This window comes from Podarcis cretensis (genome assembly GCF_951804945.1).
Source record: "Podarcis cretensis genome assembly, chromosome: 12".
NCBI classification, from domain to species: Eukaryota; Metazoa; Chordata; class Lepidosauria; order Squamata; family Lacertidae; genus Podarcis; species Podarcis cretensis.
The window spans coordinates 58980771-59008721 of NC_137181.1; the positions used below are offsets into that span (position 1 = coordinate 58980771).

At 43.4% G+C, this 27951-nt stretch overlaps 1 long non-coding RNA gene across 1 annotated transcript; it reads left to right on the forward strand.

Annotated features, from left to right (window-relative positions):
* The first annotated feature begins 7701 nt into the window (after positions 1 to 7701).
* LOC307199696 lies at positions 7702 to 12466 on the forward strand. Its single transcript, XR_013832136.1, has 3 exons — positions 7702 to 7788; positions 10870 to 11004; positions 11942 to 12466. It is a non-coding gene; the product is annotated as an uncharacterized lncRNA (long non-coding RNA).
* Positions 12467 to 27951: the final 15485 nt, after the last annotated feature.

The window sequence follows — 27951 nt, forward strand, 5'->3', positions numbered from 1 at the left end:
CCGTACGGGCCAGTCTTGACAGACTCTGGGGTTGTGCGCCCATCTCACTTAAGAGGCCAGGGGCCAGCGCTGTCCGGAGACACTTCCGGGTCACGTGGCCAGCGTGACATCGCTGCTCTGGCCAGAGCCAGAGCCAGAGCCAGAGCCGCACACGGAAACGCCATTTACCTTCCCGCTGGTAAGCGGTCCCTATTTATCTACTTGCACCCGGAGGTGCTTTCGAACTGCTAGGTTGGCAGGCGCTGGGATCGAGCAGCGGGAGCGCACCCCGCCACAGGGATTCGAACCGCCGACCTTTCGATCGGCAAGTCCTAGGCGCTGAGGCTTTAACCCACAGCGCCACCTGCGCCCCTATAAGCACTTATAGGTAGCTTGGAATAAGTCATTTTGCTGCCTGGAACAGGACAGTATCACCAACGTCTCCTCTCCGCTAGTCTCAACTTGCTGCCCACTGGGACACTGCAGACACCCCACTCCAAGTCTCACTAAGCCCTCGCAAGTCTCACGAGACTTCACCAAGCCAGTAAGATCAGCTGAGGAGGCCCAACTTTGTATGAGCCTGCAGTTCTGAAACCCAATGACTGAGGAAGGCTTTTGCAATCATGGAATCAGAACTGTAGAATCGTAGATTTGGAAGGGACCCAGGGGTCCTGCAATGCAAGAATCTCAGCTAAAGCATCCATGACAGATGGCCATCCAACCTCTGCTTAAAAACCTCCAAGGAAGGAGAGCCCGAGGGAGATGGTTCCACCGTCAAACAGCTCTTAGCATCAGAAAGTTTTTTTCCGTATATTTAGTCAGAATCTCCTTTCTTGTAACTTGAAGACATTGGTCTGAGTCCTACCCTCCAATGCAGGAGAAAACAAACTTGTTCCCTCTTCCATGTGACAGCCCTTGAGATATCTGAAAATGGTTATCAGTCTCCTCTTTTCCAGGCAATGTGTACCCATCTCCTACCCACCGAAACTCCCTTATCAGACAGGTATAGCAGGTCAGCCCTTGGCCAGCCTTCAGGCAGGTGTTTAAAATCTTCCACGTTAAGAGCAGCCTTCACTGGACCATGAGGAGCCTCTGGAGTCTTGTCCAGGATTTGGTATTTCAGCTGGTCTTGGGGGCTACAGTCCTACTGAATAAGCCCTAGTGAGCACAGCAAAACCAAGTGCTTAGTAAATACGTGTCACATAACACTGCACATCACTGACTTGCCTCTGTTGCAGTTGCTTTAATGGCATTAGAATAGTACAATAATAGAATTGTTTCATGAATGATGAAACACCATGAATGATGAAATTGTATTTCCATGATGATAATTTTATTATTTATACCCCACAAATCTTACTGGGTTGTCCCAGCCTCTGTAGGCAGCTTCCAACATATATAAAAACATAATAAAACATTAAACTTTTTTTTTTAAAAAAAACTTCCTTATACAGGATGGCTTGGGAGTCAGATAACTCCATACCCTCCAACATTTCTCCAGTGAAAATCGGTACATTCTAAGGAAAAGTGGGACATCCCGGGATCAAATCATAAACTGGGATGGCTTCTCTAAATTAGGGACTTCCCAGACCCACTTGGAGGGTCTGCGTCTGTGCTGCGGCTCATTCCAGAGAAACCAAACCCTGGGCATCCTCTGGGATCTTGTGCTGCTTGGAGACGGGAGTGACGTGCAACAATACACAAGGGCCATTTGACATTCTGGCTATCTAGGAATGCAGCAAAACAACCTTTTCTTGCAGATGTGCAGGACTGCAGAGTGGTCATTTATCCATGTTATAATTACAAACCTGTTCTGTGGGTTAATAATGACAACTAAATAGCCTTTACACATAAGCTACTCAGAAAGAACACTGCAGCTCAGTAGTTTTCTAACCGTGCGCCTATTGTATTTTATTTTTAATCTGACCTTTCAGCTTTTTAAAATTTCCTAACTATGCTTTTAACACAGTATTTATTTACTAGGTTGTTGTTTTTTTTACATTTGTATATTTCCCTATGGATTTTCAAATGAAAAAGTTGTTTCATAATATTTAAGAGTAGCTATACTAGCTAATAGGGACGCAGGTGGCGCTGTGGGTTAAAGCCTCAGCGCCTAGGACTTGCCGATCGAAAGGTCGGCGGTTCGAATCCCTGCGGCGGGGTGCGCTCCTGCTGCTCAGTCCCAGCGCCTGCCAACCTAGCAGTTCGAAAGCACCTCCGGGTGCAAGTAGATAAATAGGGACCGCTTACCAGCGGGAAGGTAAACGGCGTTTCCGTGTGCGGCTCTGGCTCTAGCCAGAGCAGCGATGTCACGCTGGCCACGTGACCCGGAAGTGTCTCCGGACAGCGCTGGCCCCTGGCCTCTTAAGTGAGATGGGCGCACAACCCCAGAGTCTGTCAAGACTGGCCCGTACGGGCAGGGGTACCTTTACCTTTTTATACTAGCTAATAAATGTATATGTTATCTCAGAGCTCAGTTATTAAACCTCTTCACATTTTTCAAGATGCTCCATATTAAAAAAAAAATCCCTACACACAGAAAATTAGCTCTTGCTTGAGAAATGAATCCTAGCCTAGGGTCGGCCTAAACTAAATAGGATGCCAAGGTAAGAAGTGTCAGAAGTACTGCACCACTTGTTCTGGTTTTGCATACTTTTTATTGCATTTTTATTTTTTTACAATTTACATGCATAGTTTATCCTGTCATTTAGTACCACAATACCTTAAACATGGCATTTGTTGAATGAACACGAACACAAAGTAACACGCTGGCCCAACACAGCCCCGTTGCCAGCTTTACAAGTGAAGTTGAACTGTATGTTAAATTTGTTTCTGCTGTTAATGTGGATAGTTAAGTGGATAGCCCATGACAGACTAGTACGACCAGCATCCCAAGTGGTCATCTGGATCATGACCACTAAAGCCAGCTCTGAAGCTGCCTTCTCCCAGACTTTGTAGGTGCTCATGAGCAGGGAGGTGTTATAAACATAGGAGAGCATTCAGATAAGCAACCCCCCTCCACCTGGCCTGAAGTGCTACAGTCCCCATTATGGGAGGTTAGCAGGATCTGGGCAGGCTACAGACTACAGCTGAAACTGATAGTATAAATTAGGCTTTTGACTTTGAGAAAGATTGGGGAAATTATGCTGAGTCCCAGGCAGGGCGAGCTATAAAAAGGAGTTTCTGAGATCTACATATGCCAAATATAAAATCCTGTTTCAAAGAAAACACACGTATGGCCAAGGCTAGAGGTGTCTGAGAGTAATGGAAGCTTCTTAGCATATTCAAGATTCCCCGACAACATCTGGGAGAGCGAGATTGTGACCCAGTCCAAGTACTGCTTCTACCAAAAATAAGCTCAGCATTTATTTAGCATAATCTTTTATTTTTGGAGCTAATTCTTTTAGCCCTCCAAGCATTTAGCAGATACTTTGCATGAAACTAACATGGGAACTAAATCACCATATCTGAGTTGACTATGTGGATCCTCCCCCCCCCCCCCAATTTTCTCTGGAGTTTATTTTCCTGCATTAGTCACCTGGATATCTTCTACACTGCACCTGTGGAAGAAAAGAAAGTGCCTTCTCTGTAGTAGCAATCCAGAGGAACTCTCTGAAACATGAGATTCATCTTGCCTCATCTCCTCTGATTTATTGCTGCTATGTTAAGACGATTTTCACAAGCATTTCGCCAGCTTTCTGTTAATATCCAGGGTCTCCAAGTTCCTTGGGGCTGTGAGCACATTGGCAAACCAGGAAAAAGAATGTTCTGGGCACCATGCAGATGCTGCAACCACACAGACTCATTCTCCCCTCACTAACAATTGGGTTTGAAATCAGCCTTCTTGATCAGGCTACCTGACCAGTGGGGGGAAAGGCAGGGAGATGTGAGCCCATGGGGGCCAGGGTAGGTCTCTGCATTAGTGACCCATGTGCTAGAAGCTTAGCTCCTCGGGTGAATTGTTCTTACTATGCCGTGATTTAGTTTTAATCACATTTTTTTTTTGCGGGGGGGGGGCATTCCTTTTGTTATACTGTGTGCTGCCTTCCATGATGTGTTCAGAATGGAAGAATCAAAAGAGAAGGCATAAATCTTGTGCAGAAATGATACAGAAATAAATCTGTTTGTAGATTGTGGCACTCTTGGGTCTAGAGCACTCAAGTTGTTGGCGGAGGCTGGGGGAGGGTCAGAGCTGAACAACACACAGCCAAGCATGCAGGGAGCAGAAGAACAAGTCCCAGTACAAGTGGGAATGGAGAAGAATGGATCCCTAGAGCAGTTCCACAAGAGATTTAATCCAGACACAAAGCCAGCTGCAGACCAGCATCTGAGGAGTCCACCAGAAAGTGGAGCTGGAATGACAGAAGGAGCCTTCAGGGTAGCAAAGGAATATCCCACCTAATGCAACAGAGATTGACACATTCTCAATAGCACCATGGTCAATGCCCTTTTGAATACCACTGCACAGAGATATGTCAACTGGCCCTTTCTCTGTGCATCAAAGATGCTGAACACCCAAATCAAACTGGGAAACACATGGTGCTGGCCATGTCATACCCACAGTGCCAGGTTTAGGGCCGTGCAGGCAGTGCCTCTGCACAAGTAATAACAACAACAACAAACAACAGCAACAAATGTATATTTATATGGGCACACCTACTCAAAGTTGGGGAATGGGCACCAAATTTCGTTCTCGCTCAGGGCGTCATATTACCAAAGTCCCCGGCTGACATTCACCCTACTTCTCACTGTATTCCTACAAGCAAGCCATAACAATACCAATGCAGCCATAACAATACCAATGCAGATAGATAATAAGCCTCTGAACAGATTTTGCTCTCTCTTTTTTGCTCATTTTTTAAAGCTTCATCAGTGCAATGCAATGATTAGTGCTATTTAGCAAAAGGAGCTGAGGGAGGGAGGTATTAATCTAACCCTGTTCTTTTAGTCCCATTTCATCATTATCGCCATCATTGTCTTCCATTTCCCCTTTTCTTCTTTTTCTGCGTACCTGATTGGGCTTGAAATGGCCACATCTGCTCTCCATCACACTATATACTTAAGAGAATCGCCAGCTCCCAGGTATCCTGACACCCAACACCCTGCTGTAGTCACCAAACAACATAATGAAATGAACATCTTGATATGTGGCGTAATGACTAGGCTTTATTAAACATCATTGCATGAGGGAATACACAAGAAATATTCCAGTGGACAAAGGTCATCTAGTAAGCCTAGTAATAATGTAAAAATAGTTAAGACCCCTATTAAATCTCACGGAACAGTGCTAAGCAAATAACACCTGTACACTTTAGGGAAAGATGGAGGGTTTTCAAACTTTTATAAACAGATGCAAATGCCATTGAGTCAAAAAGAAGCATTCAGATAACACAATCTTCCACAAACACTCCAATTCAAAGAAAGACTTATACAAATCCTTAATTTTCCTAAAGTTTAAAGAAATTGATACATCTCCTTTGGAAAACCATGGATGCATATACATAAATTCATTGCTAAGCTCCAGCTAAGAACACGCATGAACTTGGGAAACTTGCCAGGTGAATCATCCATCATATTGGAAACAGATTTTGCATGATTTAAATGATACAATTTGAAACTGGGCTGTGTGTGTGGAACAATGGAACTAGCAGTTTTTAACAGGGCGTGTTGAAGAAAGGTGACAACACTAATCATGAGGCTACTGTAAAGTTGACTGCCCATTCCGGTGCCTTGGGGTCAAGGGGTCAGTAGATGGTTCCCCCCCAGACACATATATTTCCTTTTTGAGGGATGCAGCACAAGCCTTGCAGAGGTAGCAGTATCAAGGTTTCACTGAATGGTTGCAGAGGGGAAAAGCAATATTGGGGCACACTTAGTAAGAGGGGGCGGGAGTCTAGAGAAGCAGCCCTTTCCATGCAAGGTGTAAAGAATTGATTTTCCCTTTTCCATCTTTCAGTATATCTGTACATACCATTTTATGAAGTTTTTAGTAGTAAATGTTACAAGTCCCTTTGGTTTTTTGGGTCTTTTTAATGACTTGTTTGACATCATGCAGGGAAAGTGGCTGTCTCCGGGTCTTTTCTGGCTGTTTCCAGGTCTGTCAATGTAAGACACTTGCTAGGAAAGCTGAACTCTGGGTATAGAAGGACCATTGATTTTCTCCCCATGTTCTTGTACTGAAATCACATATGGCCAAAGCAAACCCCGGCAGTGCAACTGTTTTTTCCTATTTACACGTGTTACTAAGAAACATCAGCGGAAGATATGTTATTACAAGTTTGGGAATGACCCCATTCTTGGCTGGGTCCCAAGGCAAACATTTTATTTCACTTTAAAAAAGTAAAATGTGATACAGTCAGTAGTTGTAATTATGATTGGCAAGCAGATGAGCCAAAGTGCTACTATTCAATCTAAAGAAGAAAAATCCATATACAGGTTAACGGCAGTAATTGCTAAGTGCCAACATTAATTCCACCAGGAAAACTGAAGGCAAAGGAACACTGTTCTGTCTTCTAAGTAGACTGACACCAGAGGGGTAGAGAATAAGGAGAGGAAGAGTTATTAAAACAGGAGTAGCTGTTGATTAAACAAACAACCTGGTGTGATAACATATCAGTTCCCTTTGCAACTACTATGGAAAGAGTAAACCAGTCCAATCTGAGCAACATTTAGAAAGGAAAACATGCAGTTTTGGGATTTGAGGGTGAAATAAATGTGATAAATATGTCTGATGAGCCATAGCTGCATATAGAAATTATTCCAGCCATTTTACCCAATTTCTTCCCAACACCAAGCATCTATGGTTTTCCATATTCAGATTACTATGTCAACATCCAGCTGTCCATGTACCTAATCCATTTGGCATTCAGGGCTTCCATGTGAAAACTATTAAACCAGACAGACTGTGGGATTTTGCCACACAGCTTAAATGGTAAGAAATGGGAAATTTCACAATTGAGAAGACTCAGAGCAGGCAACAGAGTAGTAGCTTGGTTTTGGAGAGATTTCATCCCTGTGGAAGGAGGTGGGAACTCTGGCTTGCACATGTGAGAGAAACTAAAATCCTCAAACCACTCCACAACCTTTGTTTTCAGTGGTGCTCATGCCAGGACACTGTGTGCTGAGGATCGAACTAAACATGCTGTTTTCTCTTTGGCAGTATCTTCACGGACACATGCAAACTACAATGTTCTAACAGCAAAACCTGTGTTGTGGCTCAGGCTTCTGAAGGGGACAGTGACTCCAAAATGACCACTCTCCATTCCCAGCGGTGGTTCCATTGGGATGCTAAGTATATTGGCATTGCCTTTGGCCAGCCTGGTGGGGGTGGGTTTGCTCCTGGCGTGCCCACTCACTCTACTTTAAGGGCTGTCACAGTTTCAAGTGCAAACTGCTTTTTGCAGAGATTTATAACTTGGCCATAAAAGTTCCCTCCTGGCTAAAATTTGCACTTCTTTCATGTTTTATGACACACATGCATAAAAATAGAAGTTACATTTTTCGAGGCGTATATTTCATTGCAGGACATGAAGATTTATGCTCGCAACTCTCATGAATGCCTGGGAGTGTTAAATGTCTAAGTCTGCCTACAAACAGCAAAATAGGATTATAGACAATCAGCTGGTAATAGTTACTGTCCCTCAGACTCAAGTGATATGACATTGAGTAACAAAATAAAACAATGGAATTATTCCTGTCAGCAGTGGCCCCTGTGCAGTGGAGGCTGGTCCACCCACTTCAGTTGGCCATCGGCCAACTCCCATCCTGCCTGTCTTCTTAGGTACAACCAAACTGCAAAGAATGGAAGTAGTGTATTTCAGCGCATACTGGTTGCCACCGTGTAATAGTTGAACCCCCCCCCCCTTTGTGGACCCTGAAATTGGTCCCAGAGCATTGCCTGAATAATAGTTGCAGGGGTAATTCTGAGACGAGCTGTGGGTTGGCACGGGGGGCTCCTGAGGCAACAAGGGCCAGAGTCTCATTAGGCCCAAGCAGAAGTAGCTGGAGAGGTGAGATGAAGCCAGGCCTGGGCTGCCACTGCCATCACAGTTGCACGGAGTCGAGAGGCAAGGAGGCAACTTAGCCGTGGCACTGTTGGCTCTTGCCACACGCTCAAGGCAAGGCAAAGCCAGACCCAGGCTTCTGCTGCTGCCGTTGCCAACATTGCCACTCACCTCAGGCTCCCTTAGGGACACCCCAGCCAAGAAGGGGAAGCAGTGGGCGAGCAACCACCTCCATCACCTGTCTGTGACCCCTTCCTCTGCCTCCAGCCTGTAATTCACCGCATAATGGTTGCACCCCCCTGTTTGGAAAGGAAAAATCAACACAAGAAATGCAACCATTATGCGGTGAAATATGGTAATATGCATGTAACAGTAGTTCATATTAAACTTATCGTCCGGAAGGAAGAGATATTTTGCTTTTAAATTACTGTTTCCCCTATGAACTTTTCTGTAATGTCCAATTAATGAGTGCTTTGCACAACTTAAGAGCCACCAGGGTGAATACACGCAAACAGCCATGTCTTGTAACTCAGAAGTTGCTTTAGAAGCCATTTTCTGTTTTTTCAGTTACCAGGTTGGTGGCTGTTACAGGGGTTTAAGGTAAAGGTAAAGGGACCCCTGACCATTAGGTCCAGTCGTGACCGACTCTGGGGTTGCGGCGCTCATCTCGTTTTACTGGCCGAGGGAGCCGGCGTACAGCTTCCGGGTCATGTGGCCAGCATGACTAAGCCGCTTCTGGCGAACCAGACCAGTGCACGGAAACGCCGTTTACCTTCCCGTTTACCTTACCTATTTATCTACTTGCACTCTGACGTGCTTTCAAACTGCTAGGTTGGCAGGAGCAGGGACCGAGCAATGGGATCTCACCCTGTCATAGGGATTCGAACCATCGACCTTCTGATCAGCAAGTCCTAGGCTCTGTGGTTTAACCCGCAGCGCCACCCGCATCCAGTTACAGGGGTTTATTGAGCCTTTATTACCATTCATGGCTAGTAGAATGCATTCATTTCGGTTGTCAGCAGCTGGACACGCCTGTTTTGCACAGCTCTCGAGGTGTTTTATTAGCTTCTGTCACAGACAATACAAAGTAATGTCCGATATCAGTCTTGAGCTGGTTTGCCAGAGACCCAGTGCCAAGTCGCTTAATACAACTGGGCTATCATTGTGAGAAGCAACCTTTTGCTTTTGAGCTACTGATCCACTAGTGATATATGTGAGAAGAGGTGCAGCGAGCAAACAGAAAACTGCCAGTAATCCCCCCCCCCAAAAAAAATGCACTTGCAGCACAATCAGCCCTAGTTCCTCCTAAGTGTCAGATCAAGAGATTAGGAGAGTGAAATTGACATGGCACCAGGAGGCCAAAAAGCCTCCCAAGGTGGGAAACAGATAAGCAGACTCCTGGAGGACAGGGAAAAATTGTTGGCATCCATTTGTCTCAAGAGACAGTAGAGTGTGCCTCTGGAGATGAAGTGAAACTGAAGTGACTTCCCTGGGGCACAAGGCTGGGCAGTGTGTATGGAGGTCTTGGGCTGCCCAGATGACAAACCTCACTACATGGTGACACAATGTGGTCTCAAGTGAGAACACCCCTCAGGGACTGCCCTTCACTCCAGTGGGAAAATGAAGCACAGGACTTCCCTGAGATGAGAGCAAAACTTCGGCATTTTTTAATTTTTAAAAGGAGGGTGTAAATTCAAACAAAACAAAGCCTCTCCTCCACACTGGTCCTCATTAGGAAGGATTAGGAAGTGGGGTGCAATTTGTCCCTGTGCACAGAATGGCAAGAGACACGTTTCAGGCGTCCTTGCCATATACAAGCCCTCATTCCACACATGCACACCATCCAACGTAATGACAGGCGTGAACAGTTTATAAAAAACATCTTTCACATTTAAGCTATTATGGATTCAGTGTGGTCTGAAGACGGGGACTTAAGGGTGTTCCTCTAGTCCAACTTGTCAGTGGTTTCATTCATTCTCTTATAGTTGCAGCTTTGAAATTAACAATTCCAAGACTCCTTCCTAAGTGTTGTGTGAAATATTTTCAGTGAAGTCCCAAACCACTAGAGTCTGGTTTGGTTTTCATGTTAATTGCACATCACAACAAGCTCAGTGGACTATTGAAGTCGTGTCCACCTTATGGTTTTCAGTAGCATGTTCGCAAGTGCCTTCCCAGCTCTTCCAAGCTAGTCTGCAAACCTCTGAGAGGGGCCTAGTTCTTCCATCAAGGAAGCAGCTCCAACATCCCCACGCACAGCCACATTTCAGACTAGGCTGAACAGTTAGCAGTCATGTGGTATCTTCCCCAATATCATGTGTACTGTACATCCATTTAGTAAATCAGTTTTCTCTTTTTGTTTTCCCTTTCTTTAGCAATGCAAATCTTCTTTTTTGACAATGGTGACCATTTTACTTAGAAACTAAAAGAAAGCTGCACCAATCCATGAGGACAATATCCAAAAAGTACTGGAGAAAGCTAGTCTTATTTTTCAGAAAATGACTTGACTTGTTATGAGATTTGCAACTGTTTTTATAGGGGGTATTCTCTTTTTGCAACTCTTTTCAGGCAGGTTCTCCTTCTTAAAAAAAATCCATCGCATATGCTTAGATATGCAAAATAAACATATTACATATAAACAAACTGACCAGGACTATATTCTGTCTCTTTTTGCCAGTATCTAATGGGTGGAATCAGGCAAACGTTTGTAGTCTAGGGACCTTTGGAGTTGCAGCCAGGTCTGCGCCATGCAGGGTCTGCTGTTTGGTTCTCATATGGATTTCCTGAATAGATGGTCTATTTCTGTTGGGGGAAAGGCCCCAAGGAACATATATCAACCTAGGAAGGATGTTCATTTTAATTATATTTACTTTTACACCACAGGGGAAAGTAATTTGCTTCTGCAAATTATTCTTAAAGATATTCAGCCTTACTATGAATCTTCCTTCCATCCACTGAAATCTGAAGTGATGTCTCCAGAAAGAGCAGGAGAAAATATCTGTGATGGCCGTGAAGAGAGCAGCATGTGTGTAACATAGAAAATAAGTATGTGTTTGGTTGTGGGAGTCACGAGGACAGAGGGGAGATTTGCAGGAAAGAGCTAATTTGTGTACTTTTGGCTTCTCTGAGAGTAAGTAATGCTCAGTCATTCCTAAAGAGAAAAAGGAAGGGGACTGTAGCAAAGTAAAACTAAATGGAGATAAATGAGCCATTCCTTCCAGACTCCCTCTGCTCAGCTGCAAAGCCCCCTGGCACGTTTAGAATTCCCAAGCAATTAAGTAAAAAATGGACTACTTAGGCTTTTTGCTTATTTAGTTAAATTCTGCACCCCTGGACCCATCCGCAACTGCTGGGCTCCATCCCAGACCTGACTCCCACCCCAGAGAACTCTACCGCCAAACTCTGCCTGGTTACTAGATTCATTAGTAATATTTAAAGAGCAGGTAACCTAAAGCACAGCTCAGGATGCAGGGCCCAAACAGATGCTTTTATGACTATACACCCTGGTAGGGTTTGGGGGTGATAGCAAGGGAGAAAAATCTGAGTTTTGAGAACCTTGCTCTTACCTGCTCCACTGGGGAACTGGAAGGGAAAGCACAAAAGGCAGCCAGAATGGGAAAGGATCAGGTCAGCACCAGGAGAAAGAAGGCACAACTCCTCCCCCTCTCCCTGAGCCAGAGGTGAATTGTAATCTTAAGGGCGGTGTCAGACCTGCTTGACTTTTAAAGGACCCTTCAGAGGAGGCGGAGATCATAGGAGAGGTTGGGCTTCTTCCCTGAACCCCTCCAGACACACAGCTAAGGTAACTCTGAGCAGCTAAGGTTAGTCAGTTACTGTGAGCAAGAAAGAGATCATTCCCGCTTCAGAATTCTTTATGAATTTCAGAGAATGCAAGGTTAGAGATGTATGTGTTTCCATTCACAAGGATGCATGTTTAGAAACACTCTTCCTGTATTTTATAGGCAAGTAATCACTGGTGTCTCCAGCAACTTCTGTGGCTAATAGTGCTTATGTTCACCTGATGCTGGTTTGCCACCTACAGCTGTTCCTGATCAGGATCAGCTGGTCTCAGTTGCCTATGCTCTACTGCAATATACCCTATGTGGGGCTGCCCTTGAAGACAGTCCAGAGCTTGCAGCCAGATCAAAACATGGTTGGTAAGTGGGGCAGGCCAATGGGACCATGCATCATTGCTCCGAAAAGAACTGCATGGGCTGCCAGTGAGCTACTGGGCCCAATTCAATGTGTCAGTGCTGTCATATAAAACCCTAAATGGCTTGGACCCAAGTACCTAAAAGAGCACCTTCTGCAATATCTATGATCTTAGGCCCTGTTGTTCAGGCCACCACCAAAGGCTGCTTCTTTGACTTTGACCCATGATAGTGTATTTTCAGTGGTGGCTGCCCATTTGTGGAATGCCCTTTGTGGTGAAGCACATATGATTCTGTCATCATTTACTTTCAGGGGGAATTTGAAAACATTCCTCTTTACTCGAGTATTTGATGGCCAAACAATACTGCATAAAATGTTTTTAATTGCAACTGCTTTTAGAATATTTTTAACTGAAATGGTTTTTGACATGTTTAAGTCTTGCTGTTTTTAGACTGTTTTAACTGTTTTAGAATGCTTTTAAAAAACTGGGATGTGTTTGCAGTCCTGTGCTTCTTTGGGTGGAAGGGCGGTGTATAAATTCAACAAATAAATAGTTGAGAGTAGCAAGGTCCAAGCAGAACCAATGGAGAACAGGCAAATGGGCAGGTTTTCTTCTGAGGATTTTTTTCAGGCTTGTGCAATGAGAGAAGCACAACAGGAGTTTAACTTACCGGTATTTACTTACTCACTTTCAGTTGCACTTATTTACTTTCTCTAATTGGTTGCATTGTGGATTGGTTCAGGAGAGACAGAGACTGAGACAGAGGGAGGGAGGGAATGTGTTGGGCCCAATTCCTTCCTTCCTTCATCCTGGAAGATCAGTTCAGACATTCCTCACAGCTATATACGGTATATTAGAGAAGGGGAAGAAGTGTGTGGGTGGCGTAGAGGTCACAGTGCTGGACCTGGGAGACCAGGCTACAAATCCTCACTCATCCCCAAAGCTCTCTAGGTGACCCTGGGCCAACTATTCATTCTCAACCTAACCTACCTCACAGGCTTCTTGTGAGGATGAAAGGAGAGGAGAAGGAGAACTATGGATGCTGTCTTGAACTCTATGGAGGAAAGGTGGGCTAGAAATGCAAGAAATAAATAAGTGAAGAGGATGCCTTTGAGGTTGATGCTTCTTTTGCCACAGCCCATCCTTGCATGCAGGGGCATTGTTAAAAAGGAGAAATTTTACCCCACTCTTCCAAGCAGAAAGAAGAGCACCACAGTAATGGCCAAAATCATACCAAGGTATGGTCCAAACTCAACATTTCTTTCTTTCTTTCTTCCTATTACAAATAAAAAGAAATGCAACTGAACTTATATAGTATAGAAAGGGAAATGGATAGCAACATTTCTCCCTGAAACCCTTAGTTTCAAGGAGGAATGTTGTCATCCATTTTTCTTTTCCAGAAATTTATGAACAAGGCCCATCTCTCAAAGGATTACATATACCTCTTTTTTTTTTTTTAGATAGGTCAGTTCTGTCAGCTGTGCAATTTCCCCCCAAAAATTCAGCTGCTCAGTTATAGGAAGAGGTTTATTATTTTTCCAACATTGGCCAATGCACAGTTGTGTGCCAGTCATAAGCTTTGCACCCTGCTGAATGTCTACTTTTCTTACTTCCATTCATGCTATGCAAATGAGAGAAGTCATGGGATTTCTTGTTACACCATATTCTGGAAATCCCGGCACAGTATTCCAAAAAAGTTTTACTTTAGCACATGATCTGCATATATGTACAAAATCTGCTTTAATTTTCCTGCATTTCCAACAGTTCAAACTGAGTTTATAAATTTTGCTTACTTTATAAGGAGTAAGATACTTTTGGTATGCATATCTGACTTTTTCTTTTCTTTAAGATTAACACTTATCAGCAGTTAGTATTGTTTTAAACAGCCAGGGCATTCATCCTGTTCCATGCAGGGCTAAAGACTGTAGCTTGCCAAGCCTTTCCCCCCATTTTCTTTTGAAAGTTGGATATAATTGGCTTATTTTAATATCTGATAGCGTTAAATAGATTTTGCTGATAATCCTTTTTTAAGTTTGTGTTAATCAAAAGATTCCCAAAAGGAATATATGCATGTGGAAGTCCATATTTCATTCTTAATTGCTCAACAATACGTCTTAATTGGAAGTACCAGAAAAGCAGAGACCACATTGAGTCTAGTTTTGACACTACTTGTTCATAAGATATTAGCTGACCATTACTAAACCATTTTTTCCTTTGTAGTTTCTTTTTCTGAGGCCAAGTTAGGAAATTTATGGTGTTGTGTACCAATCTTCCTGTGGATGCATTTGCCAACAGAGATAAAAGGAGACATGGTTAGGACCAATTTTTGATGGTATTTATACCATATTTTCAGAACTGTTTTGGTTGGTGATAATTGGAATTGAGAGAATGTGGTCTTAACAACATGCCACTTAGAAGCTGGTGGTGGCTGTGTGTTTCCCTGGGGAGAGCATTCCACAGATGCAAAATCACCCCTGAAAAGGCCATTCATGTGGAGACAGGCAGTCCTTGAGGACTGGGGTTCTGAGCCAAATGAGGCTTTATAGGTCAAAACTATGGATGGTTAAACCCAGCCACTATCTTAATTTGCCCAGAGACATCTGTTATGTACTGAGTCGAATAGGATCCAAACTGCAGCAGTCTGATTGGTCCTAGAACAATAGGATCCAAAAGGCAGCAGTCTGATTGGTCCTAGAACAATAGGATTCAGAATGCAGCAGTCTGATTGGTCCTAGAACAATGCAGCAGTATGATTGGTTGGCAGGAACCACCCAATCATGCTCCAGATTGAAGTGAATCCACAACCTGATTGGCTTGCAGTAGAATTCCGGAATTAGCCAATCATGTGCAGCCCATTGTGTAAATAATGTATATAAAGCAGATACTTTGAGGGAACATTCATTCATTCCTCCTCACCACTATGAGCTGAATAAAGAGCATGAAATCACTTTGCGACTCTGAGTATATTTCACATCTATTAATTAGCATGTGTATGGGGTGTTAGGGGAGGGGTAGTACCTCTGGTGGGGGAACACGTCGTGCCCCTTCTGGGGTAGTTTGTCCACTCAGCACTCTCCTATGGCTCCTAGAAGCTGTCAGCATGCAACAGCAGACACTCCTGGGAAAACAGTTTCAGCTGGCTGGCTAAACCAGGTGAGGGGAGCCGATGGGTCTCAAACACTCAGTGGCTTAGAGATTTCCTCTGCGTGTGAAGACAGGCTCCAGTGGATTGAGCGGATGAGACTAATAGTGGATCCAAAAATCAAGAGGGTGGTTTCTGCACATGCTGTAGAGGGAAGTGAGGGGCAGATGGGAAAATAGTCCATCTAGGAGATGGAAAACTCTGACCCTTGCCCTCTGCTGCCTTACGGAATATATTCAGGGGAAGAAAAGGCGAAGGAGTGAACCCTACACAAATTCGGAGTGGATTCCCTAAAATGACTGGATGGCTCCTTGTACGCCTCCTTCTGGCAACTCCTGCAGCCAAGCTGGTGGCAAACGCCTTGCTCTGCTTTCCTTTGGACCACACTGGTGAGGCCAAGAGGGGGCTGTTCTCATCTGGGCTGCCCAGGATCGCCATACACATTGCCCAGGCTTGTACCCTGGGGAGGTCACTTCAGTGCTGCTAATGCACCTCTCTTGAGACAGATGGATGCCAACAACTTTTGTGTCATGAATCTGTCCCCTGAGTCTTCTAAGTGCATAGCAATGCCCCTGCTTGCACAACTGGAATTAGGAATCAGGTATTCCTGGCACATTTGAGCCCCAGGATCTCTTAAACAAACCAACAAACCAACACACCTATAGTCTTCTTTTGCTGTTTTTGTATGCCTTCAGCTCTGTTTCTGCACCTCTTCATATCCATATATTTGCTATTAGAGGAAAAGGTTGCACAGAAGTCTGTGGGTTTCTCCAGTCTACGGGTGTCCAATGGACACACACTGTGCAAAGTTTGACGGGCATGTGTAGCCACATGCAAAATTCACCCTTACCTATTTGAAGTTACCCATTGATCACAGCAAGGTGGAGATACAAAACAGCTCCCTAACTAATCACACTGCCCTGAGAGTAGGCTCCCAATTTTATATCTATCCACCTTCCCCACATTGGAACTGCACTGAGAATTACTATGAACTTTTACGGGCACTGGTGCTAAAATTCCAGGGCTTCATTGCTGCATTAGGCTACTGCTGATCAAAAGCTCTTGCCAAAAAGGTATCCCTCTTAGCTGTTGCTGTCCAGTGTTGCAATTTCCCCCTCCTTCATCAGCACTATTCAGTGAGTGTGTTAAGGTGTCGGCATACCAGTATTACCACTCTTATGCTGACCTCACGAAGCCTCTGGTGGTCTGTGATGCTTGTCTTGCACCCTTGCCCAAACTGAAATCAAGGCAGGTGCCCATATTGCCATGTCTAGGCTGGGCATGTGTGGAAGAGATGTCAGAAGACAGGCCCATATTTAAAGGTGTCCTCCCTTTGGAGGGATGTCCTGCCCAATATCTTTTTAAATATAAGCAGCCATAAGAAGGGAGATCAGGAGCCTTAAAGTTGCCTGTCAACAGCACTGTGGAGCAGACTGAGTTAGCAACCAAGTCACTCACTATTTCCCACTTTGGTGTGATGTTATTTCATTTCCGAGCACAATTCAGAGTGTTGGTGCTGACCTTTAAAGCCCTAAATGGCCTCAGCCCAGTATACCTGAAGGAGCATCTCCACCCCCCATTGTTCAGCCACCCCACTGAGGTCCAGCGCCGAGGGCCTTCTGGTGGTTCCTTCACTGCGAGAAGCCAAGTTACAGGGAACCAGGCAGAGGGCCTTCTCGGTGGTGGCACCCGCCCTGTGGAACACCCTCCCACCAGATGTCAAAGAGAACAACTACCAGACTTTTAGAAGACATCTGAAGGCAGCCCTGTTTAGGGAAGCTTTTAATGTTTGATGAACTACTGTATTTTAATATTTTGTTGGAAGCCGCCCAGAGTGGCTGGGGAAACTCAGCCAGATGGGCGGGGTATAAATAACAAATTATTATTATTATTATTATTATTATTATTATTATTATTATTATTAATTTCTATTTAAATTATAGCAATTGTTTCTAAATCTGTACCCATAAATCAGCATATAACAAATTTGTGCCCTTTTTCAGGGTGATTCATTTCCTCTTCTGGGGCAATGCATAAGTGGCTGCCCTATGTTTTGACACTCAGAGATGCCCAGCCTAGTGGTCTGATGAAAATGTAACTTCTACGCTCTGATCGTACAGAAATAGCCAGTAATAATGGTAAGAGGCTTCTGATAGCATCTATACTTTTATCATACAAAAGTCGTCCAGGATAATTTTAACAATCTTCTAAGATGGAGGACATGTACCTTTTTGAAACTCTGGGTGGTATATTTCTGAGCTATAGAAATTTGGCAGCACAATATTACCATGTGGCTTATATCAAGAAGAGTGGGGTCTCACTCCAAAATAATATATATTTACCCACTCAGCATCCCTTTGAAGTTGTCTGGCAGAACTGCGCATTTTAAAAAGATACTGGTAATCTCTTTACAATAATATGTGGCAACATTTGACTGGAATGTTGGCACTCCATTAATTACATGATTTATGGGACAGCCCTGGGAGTACATTTTAAACTATCTCTTTAAGCTAAAATGTAGGCTAAAAATGTGTTTTTCTTTCTTTCCTTAGTATCAAGAGAAAGCCATGCAAACATAAGTCTAGAAGTATTTCTGTTTGTTAGGGAGTCTGTTTTCATATTACAGTTATAGTATGCAGCATGTATTAAGGCAACTGGGCATTCAAGTCTCTGAAAGCCAATATGGATTTGGTAGAGATTACAAATCATTCTTTTAACACATGATTGAAAAATAGTTGATGTCCCTTCAGATGTCAAGGAAATAAACAACCGTCTGACTTTTAGAAGACATCTGAAGGCAGCCCTGTATCGGGAATTTTTTATGTCTAATGTTTTACAATTTTTTATGTGCTGTAAGCCGCCTAGAGTGGCTGGGGAAACCCAGCTAGATGGACAGGATATAAATAATAAAATAGTTGTTGCTGTTGTAGGAATTTATTAGGTGGTTTGCATAGAATTGGAACCTATAATTATTCAAACCCTGCAAACCTTCACCTTGCATATTGTGGTCAAGGTGTTATTGGCCTTTAGTTCGTTTCTAGTGAGGGGTGTTTCATCCACTCATGTTCATCACTTGATGGCTGAACCTTCAGTTGTTGACCGGCATGTTTGAAATAATCATTTTCATATCAGTGTTTTTCTCCAAATGATTCGCACATTCAGCTGCAATTCCAGAACGCAAAATCCACAGGAGCATCATTTATGCAGGATGTGGAGACTGTGCACCCTCCTTTCCAGTTTCTGACCACATATAGCCAGCACACTTTTGCTATAGTTAAAGTTTTCTATTCTTAGAAATAATTAAATGGGCCCATAGCATTGTTGAGAAAGCTATGCTCATCTACGTATTAATGGACTACAACTCCCATCAGCCCCAGCCAACATGAGTTGTAGTCCAACCAGACACAGATGGTTACAGGTTCCCCTGCCCTGGCCTATGTACTTGGTATAGGTGGCAAAGGCACAAATCCCATTGCTTCAAAAAGTGGTGACTGCTTGAGATGGGATAATGTGATCCTATTTATAATGAGGGAGTAAAAGTAACCACAAATATTCATAATAAAATAAACTGTGGTTTGTTTGTTTGTTTGGTTGGTTGGTTGGTTGTTTTTTTCAATTTAATTGATTTTAAGCATACCCAAAAACGAACTGCAACATTTATGCAAATTAAACCCCATCCCTATCCCCCAAATTAAATGTGGCATTAATTGTATGATTAATTGCATAATTAGTTGCATACTTGCAATTAAATGCTTAATCTCTAGGGAAACTCCCATTGGCTTACTGGGTAGTATTCAACTATTTTTTGCTCAAAGTAGTCCAGTTGAAAACAATGGACCTCACTTAGTCATGTTCATTAATTTCAGTAGGTCTACTCTGCGTAAAACATAGTTGAATACCCCCCACTGTCTGCGCATCATGGTCTCAGTCCTCGTCCCACCACCCCAGCTGTTATTCAAAAAGGAAAACCTAGGCCCATTAATTGAAAACATGCAATTCTTAATTAATGCCCCTTCAAATTTGACCCTTTGTATACTATTACCTATGTAATCATCATCATCATCATCATCATCATCATCATCATCCTATCTCACCGGGGGTTTTTTTTAGTGAATAATAAATAGTGGGAGGGAGAAGAACCTATGAATATCCAGTAGCTCTTCCTGGTTGCTTGGGATAGGATCAAGTATAAAGTGAAATTGAAATATACTCGGAGTCGAGAGTGGATTTCATTCTCTTTATTCAGCTCATGGTGGTGAGGAGGAATGGAAGTTCCCCCCCAATATCTGCTTTATATACATTATTTACACAATGGGCTGCACGTGATTGGCTAATTCCGGGATTTTCCTGTAGGCCAATCAGGTTGTGGATTCACTTCCACTTGGAGCTGGGTTGGGTGGCTCCTGCGGACCAATCATACTGCTGCATTGTTCTAGGACCAATCAGACTGCTGCATTTTGGATCCTATTCAACTTAGTACTTAACAGAAATCATTAAATGAGTTTCTTTTTCAAGCTTTCTGCCTGAATTATGTCCAAAAATTAGGGTACATGGGAAATGTACAAGTTTCGGTTTTCAATCAAGTTCAACAGAAGGTTTAATTCTGTGGTGAGCCATCCCCTTTACATTCAAATTATTTCTGTTTACCTCTGTTCTCTGGCCCCGATCCTGTCCCTGTTTTGCAACACACCCTGCTTCCCTGCTTGACAGGATGAGAGTACCATAAAGGAATCCCATGTAACCTGGGAAAACCACTCAGGCAATAAGCCTTCCCTCAAAGAACAGGGGCTTTACAAGTATCCAAGGCCATCTCAATTCTAATTTTTGAGAGGGTATGTGTCTGAAACTCTCGCCAAGACACACATAAGAAAAGTTTCTTGGGGGTTCATATTACACTCAAAATCTCTTGCAGTGCAGATAGCACAACCAGCCTATTCCCATGGTTGTTTTGCTTTATAATGTGGTAATAGCACCATATTTTGTGCCTGGAGAAGTTTAACGCTACCAGGCAGACTTTGCTATATACCCCAGGGATCTTTCTCATAGCAAGAAGTAGGTTCAGTTTTCAGGACTTCTAACAAAAGGTACAAATAAATACATTTTCCATTAAGCTTGAGGTTCTGAAACCACTTGTTTTAGAGGGACAATTCAGTGAGACCTGCACGAATGAAATACTTTTAGGACCTCAGACCCCATTTCTTTATTTTCACCACTTTTTACTCGGTGAGTGTTTTGGTAGGAAATCCTGCAGTGAGAGGCTGAAACCTTTGCTGGCCTTTTAAATGAAAAACAAATCAAAGCTTTCTCTCTGCGCATTCCAGAGAGGCGTGCTTTGTTTGTTTCCTGACCTTCAGGCCTGGGCTCCCATGGTGAATCTAACTTAGCAGAGGTCATCTCCAACAGTTTCTCTGACATAGCAGTTACAATTTCTGCATATCCCTCAAAGCCAGCATCTCTCACCCACCCTTCTTGCCTGAAGCCCTGGATTTTCAAATATGCATTGATATAATATGCATATTTTAGGCAGGTCACTGCTATTGCCAACTTTCTTTACCATTGCTAAGTGACTTACTTTATCGCATTATCAGAAAACATTATCCAAACCTCTATAGCTGTCTGTACTTGACAAGGCTGTGTTGTATGATTAATGCTCACTTCGGAAGCTTTGCACTATTTAAATTTTCTGCATAAAAGGATATAGGGATACATATCTCATCTGCATGATCCACTTGATCCAGAAGATTGCTGACAGGAGTGAGGCCTTGTCAGCATATAACTCCTGTGCTCAAAGATCTTGGAACTCCTGTGCTCAAAGATCTTGGCCCATTTGCCAAGTTCAAGGTGGTTCTAATAGCATAAAACTCTTAACAACTTGGGGCCGGTTTGTCTACGAGATTGCCTTACTCCACATGTGCCCCCTCGACTGCTCTGCTTGGCAGAATTGGCACTACTGCAGGCTCCACCTAATACTCGTTCTGTAGATGTGAGGGCGGTCGTTCAGCGTGACAGAGCCTGCCCTTTGGAACTCCCTGCCTCTTGAGATCAAGCGGGCGCCTTCACTGTATTCTTTTCTGTTCCTTCTAAATTCTTGTTTAGGCAAGTCTACCCAGCTGCTTAGAAAGTAGGGGGTAATTTAAATCTGTTTTAGTATTTTAACTTTTGGGGTTGTGGATTTTTCTTGATCTTTCTTCTTTTTTATCCTTTAGTAGACTGCTTTGAGGGTTTATCTTTTCTTCAACCAAGTACAGTGGTACCTCTGGTTATGTACTTAATTCGTTCCGGAGGTCCGTTGTTAACCTGAAACTGCTCTTAACCTGAAGCACCACTTTAGCTAATGGGGCCTCCTGCTGCCGCCGCGCCGCCGGAGCCCGATTTCTGTTCTCATCCTGAAGCAAAGTTCTTAACCTGAAGCACTATTTCTTGGTTAGCAGAGTCTGTAACCTGAAGCATATGTAACCTGAAGGTACCACTGTAGCACATACATTTTATGAAATAAATAAATAAATGAAGAAAAAGAATAAGAAGAATATTGATTTTCTGTCAGCCTTCCTGATGCTGATTGAGTAGCAATTTTCCTATAAGGCAACTATCTAAAACATTGTATTGGTAATTTCACAGAAGAATTTCAGGACTGAAAGGGAAGCTGCTGCTTCTCCTTAGGAAATACTGGGCTACTTGTATTCCTTTCAGTGCTAGGCATATCTTCTCACCCTCCCCCACCGCTAGACGTCCCCAAAGCAGTGAACATATAAACTCTCATGACACTAGCGAAGAGGAAGCGAGAACTGACTGCTGTCTAAATTATTTCTGCTTTTACCAGAATAATGTTTCTACAGCTCTGCTATTGCTCGATCAAGGATAAACAGAAAGTTTCCAGTTCTGAGACATTCTTTTGGAAATGTGCAACCAGCTGGCGAGGCAAATTATATTCTTTCGGATTGTGAATTAATAGGGCACCATAACATTTCAAGCGTATTAGAGAATCAGTGTGCTTTCTGGGACACTGGAGCACGGCAGCCCTATTATAACTGCCTTTGCAAAACTAAGCTACACTGAGTTCAAGGTGATTTACTCCTTGGTAAGCAGGCATAGGATTGGAACTCAAGACACAGTGAGCATTGCCAGACCAACATCCCAAAGATAATAGATGGCTGGTGCTGCAGTGTTTGAAAGAATAAGATGAATTATTGTTGTTGTTGTTGTTGTTGCTTATATAGCACCATTAATGCATGCAATACAGTACTTTACAAGGGATGTGAGGGATGAGCAGTCACTGGGAGGAAGGCAGGAAATTATGGGATAGAACAGTAGAGCTGAGTGTCATCAGTGGGATTTGAAGATGCCATTGAGGTCACACTCTGACCGACAATAGTTTCCAAGGGTCTCCAGAGAGAAGTCTTCCTCAATCTTGTTAATCTGATACCATTTTTCTGGATATTAAGTTTGGGATTCTCATCAAAGCTGCGTGGAATAGAATCCTATTGCGCTCAGCGAGACAGTTCTGAATAAACATGCATATGATTGAGCTGGTTATGCATATGTCTGGGAAAGTCTGTGACATTAACGATGAATCAGGAACAAATATCAATAATTTCTAGAAGGGGTGTTATTGACTACAGGTTTAGTGCTTTGGAAAACAGCCCTCCTCAGTTTGAGGTACCAGTTAAGCTCAGGGTTCTCCAAATCTACTCCCCGCCCCCAGTTCACTCCTTGGAAGTTAAAAAATGACTAACCTTTTCTCCCCCTTTTATCAGAAGTAGGTTAATTTTGCAGGCAAACTAATTTAGGGGCATTTGTGCTCAACACCTTTAAAGTTATATTTTTAAAGGAAGTATATACAACTTTTTTCTACTATTTTAATGTAGAATTGGATGAAATTTGCAGGCAATGCCATGTTTTCTGAGGGCATGAATCCTGTCAAATTTCATAAGGATGGCTGAGATTTTTCCACCGTTTTGGGGTGAGTAAGCCAAGAATCACTTAATCTCACCATGTGTTATGTGGGCAATTGGCTTTAAAATTGCAGACATTAGAGAAGCGCATTGGTAAGAAACCAACCAAATTTCCAAAAAACAAACAAAGCCAGGAGTTCCTCCCCTAGGTAGCTCTTTTTGGAAGAACAAAAAGGAATTTGATTTCTAATTAAAATAATTATATCTGATTACCAGCTTGACTTGTCAGTCTCAACAAAGCTTTCCCCACACCATTTCCCCACTCTGGTATTATAACATTATGATAAACTTAGAGATGTTACTTTCACTTTCAGCAGACACTTGTCTCTGTTTTTTTATATGTCTGGATAGCTGAGGTGCCACAAAGTGCTTTAAGTGTTCCTGCTTCAATACGTGCTACCTCATACATACCCACTTCCCCGCAGGATTTTTGAGGATTCTTCCAAATCTGATGCTTGCCCCTAATTTCAGGCCTTCATTGAAATGATAAATCTGAATATGAGATGGCAAAAACAAAACTCAAACCTTAGGTGGTTTTCAGTGCCAACTCAGTACTCCTTCCCCATTTCAAAAAGTTATGTATTGGTTTTGCACTCTGCGATGGATGTATTACTTGCATATTTCTCCCTCAAGAATTGTGGTTACCATTAGCAACCCAACTCCGAGAAAAACAGTAGGGTGGAAGCAAATCTTAACCTAGAAGTATTTCAAATCTCTCTAATGTATTTTTCTAAATAGAATCTTTCACACTGAAACTTTTAAAAACCCTTAAGATGCTTGAGCTCCCTGCGAAACCTCAAACAGCCACAATGTTTGCTTATCCGTAATAATTATCACTTAATATGTGGTTTGGCTCTAAACTCTCCCAGTCTTATATAGATACATTGGTTTATTTCACTTATGGCTCTTGTGGCACAAGAAAGACATCAATGAAATAAATGTATCTGTATAAGACTAGGGAAATGTTTAAGACATACGGTATGTTTTTGCTGATAGCTACACACAACACCCCACTCATGTAATTCCTGAAGCCAAATGAGAAATGGTTCAGTGTTGTTATTATCAAATATTCTGCCGAAAGTTGTGGTCCTTCAGCTTCAAAAGAGATAGGAGAAGAATGAATTTACCTCTTAAAGGATAGTCATGGCTAGACAGGGTGGATAAGGGACAACGTCATGGCTCCGTTAGAATGAATAGATGAGATTCTTACTGATTTCAGAGGAGCTGGAATACAGCAAAGTTGCTGTTTTTTATTTACTTTTCTCTTTTCTGGCATTCTGAGGGAAAGCAGTCTTGAGAACCTAGCTTGTTCACAAAATGGTTATCAGTTTTACGGAGGCTTCCGGCTCGGCGTAAGGTTAGATTGTAGTTGGCATCAGTTTGTGAACATTGTACCCCGCTATGATTTGGTGTAGCCTGGTCCGGTCCCATCTTTAGTTGAAATATTTATATTTAAGCATTAAAGGATATTTAAGATTCCCCCCTTTTTCAGGGGATGGGGTCAAGAACTCAGAACCAGAAGGGGAAGGACAAGCAGAGCCAGACGTAGCAGTGCTTCCACCAGATGAGGCCTGTGGGGTCAGGGACACTCTGGCCTGAGGACGGGGCACTGCCATCTGCAGCTGCAGAGGACTCTACTGCAGACCAGTGAAACCAGGGGCTCCCCCACAGTAGATGACTGAAGTGTGGGATGGGTTTCTATGGGTAGGAGAGGATATTGTAATATCCCTCCAGGCGCCCATGTGTGTGAGTTGAACAGAGTTTCAAAATCCCATCCTTGGCAGCAAAATTAAAAGCATAGGAAAGGTAAAGGTAAAGGTACCCCTGCCCGTACGGGCCAGTCTTGACAGACTCTGGGGTTGTGCGCCCATCTCACTCAAGAGGCCAGGGGCCAGCGCTGTCCGGAGACACTTCCGGGTCACGTGGCCAGCGTGACATCGCTGCTCTGGCCAGAGCCAGAGCCAGAGCCGCACACGGAAACGCCGTTTACCTTCCCGCTGGTAAGCGGTCCCTATTTATCTACTTGCACCCGGAGGTGCTTTCGAACTGCTAGGTTGGCAGGCGCTGGGACCGAGCAGCGGGAGCGCACCCCGCCGCAGGGATTCGAACCGTCGACCTTTCGATCGGCAAGCCCTAGGCGCTGAGGCTTTAACCCACAGCACCACCTGCGTCCCCAAAAGCATAGGAATTAAGCTGTAAAACCTTGTTTTGAACAAGTCCAGCCATGAAGTAAGCTGGCTTCCCTTTCTTATCCCACTTAACAAAGAATCAGTGGCGTAGCAAAGGTCAGGTGGTACCCGGTGCAGAAAATTTCTTGTCACCCCGCCCCCCACTGAAATCTAGTTGGACTCCCAAGAGGCTGTGATCTACCCGTTGTCATTGTCCTGAGTTTAGGGAGCTCCTGCTTCTATCCTTCCCTCCACCCTCTGCTTGTTTGCTCGCCTGCCTCCTTCCTGTCCTCTCCCTTCCTGCCTGCCTGCCTGCAGTCAATGAGCGTGGAGCTGTAAAAACGGCAAAGCGGCGCAGCTCCCCCCTTCCCCCGACGGTTCACAGTAGGTTCACAGTAGGCGGGAGTTGTGGGCGTGCGACGCGCAGAATGTCACCCCCCTCAGTGATGACACCCGGTCTGGTCCACACTCACCTTGCTCCACCCCTGCAAAGAATCAGGCAACAACTTGGGAATTAAGTTTAAAACTTTAACATGCTCTTTCATTGGTTCACAGCAATGGCAGCACTAAAAACTATGTAGGCAAAATACATCTAAAACCAGCTTCAGGCATGTGCTTAAAGCTGGAGCAAGCACAGGCAGGTCTGTATCCAATGCTAGTCAGAGCAAGAGAGAGAGGGTCGGGAAGTCCTGTCTGCTCCTTCCTCTCCAGAGGAGGAGGGGAAGTGACATCACACAGAGCCCTCTCTACCAATTGTATTTCTATGGTCTGAGTATCTGCCTATCAGCAATACAGTCATACCTCGGGTTGAAGTAGCTTCGGGTTAAGCATTTTTGGGTTGCGCTCCACGGCGACCCAGAAGTAATGGAGCGCATTACTTCTGGGTTTTGCCGCTCGTGCATGTGCAGATGCTCAAAATGACGTCACGCGCATGCGCGGAAGTGGCGAATCGTGCACTCGGACGTGGGTTGCATTCATTTCAGGATGCAGACGGGGCTCCGAAACGGTTCCCGTTCGCATCCAGAGGTACCACTGTACAGCTATGGACTTAGCCTCTTCTTGTGCTACCTAGCAAGAGAAGCTGGTAGATGCCATTCAGCCTCACTAGTTTGGGTCAGTAATGTTCAACCACTACTTTGGTGAGTTGTCTTTTATGTATTTTCTGTCTGTTTCCCTTGTATTTCTATTTTATTTTCTATTCCATAGAGATAGTAACAAAATACTAGCCAGCCAGAATTAAGTTTGTCTTTTTATTTGTGACTATGCATGTGAGTGGCTGACAGTAGTAATTCAGAATTATTTCTGGATTCAGCTCTCTTTTGCTGTCTACCTACTCCACACCAGCATACCAGAAGCAGACAACAAGCAAGACTTAAAAATGTCCAGAAAGGAAGTTTTTCAAATGTTTTTTACCGCCCAAAATAACCTGAATGGGTGTTTCCATATTTGAACAATTTAATGTTCCTCTCTTTTCTTTTTCTACCCTTTTGGAATTGGCTGACCTTTTGCAGCAGCCATATTATGCCTGGTGTCATTGGCACTTTCTCAAATTTCTAAATATGCCCAGGGACACCAAAATGTTTATGACCTCTTTATTATTAAGTGGTTGCCGCTTAGATGTTAATTGCAAACACCATTCTGTTACAGTGCCTTGGAAAAGCGTTTCTTCAGTTCCTAAAACTCTCCAGGAAGGCAAATTATCACATTTTTACTGACTTAATAACTTGCCTTGAGCTTTCTGTGTGACACCTGAGGTGTAGTATGTCTGGACGGAGTCCGATGTAGTCTCTTGGGTTTCTTATACTGTCTCCTAAATTTCCATCTCCATTTCATATCCGTAGCCCATAATTGCACATTCATCATAATATAAGGGAAACTGATCTAAGTGGAGCCATAAGATGGAATTTTATCCTGGGTATTAAGCTTCTCATAGTGACAAAGTCAGAGACAGGTACAATTGCGGCTGTGTTACAGCAGCAGGCTCTGAGCTCCATGCTTTCAGGTGATCTTTGAAGCAGTGCCTACTGACACAGAACTTGTTAGTACACACAGGTTTTTGTATGATGAGGAACCCCACAAAAAGCAAGGGAGACTGAACACACAGAGGCCAGGCTAGGCCAGGACCTACCTTCACAATCTCACCCACCTCTCTCCATGCTTCCGTGCCTAACTTAGTCTTTTTTCTTCTTTCTTCAGATCAAGTGAAGGTTTCTTTTTTATTTTTTTAAATCATTTTTATTTGATTTTACAAATGCAATGTTACAGTGCCAAATGCATATCCATAAGATGAGATTTCTCCAAATCTCATGACTTCCCCTCATCCCCTCCATGGGTCCTATTGTCAACATTTTAAGCTGCACATTAATTCATAGTCTATATTTTGTATCTATCCATATTGTCCATGGTATTTATTACATTACAAGTGAGGTTAAAATCCTGCTAATGTTTTCATCAGCTTACAATGGTCTCCTAAATAAATTTAAAAAGTTTGCCTTCTTGGTTTCCGAGCTTTCCAGTCAGTTTTGCCATTTCATCGTAGTCTAATAGCTTGGTTTGC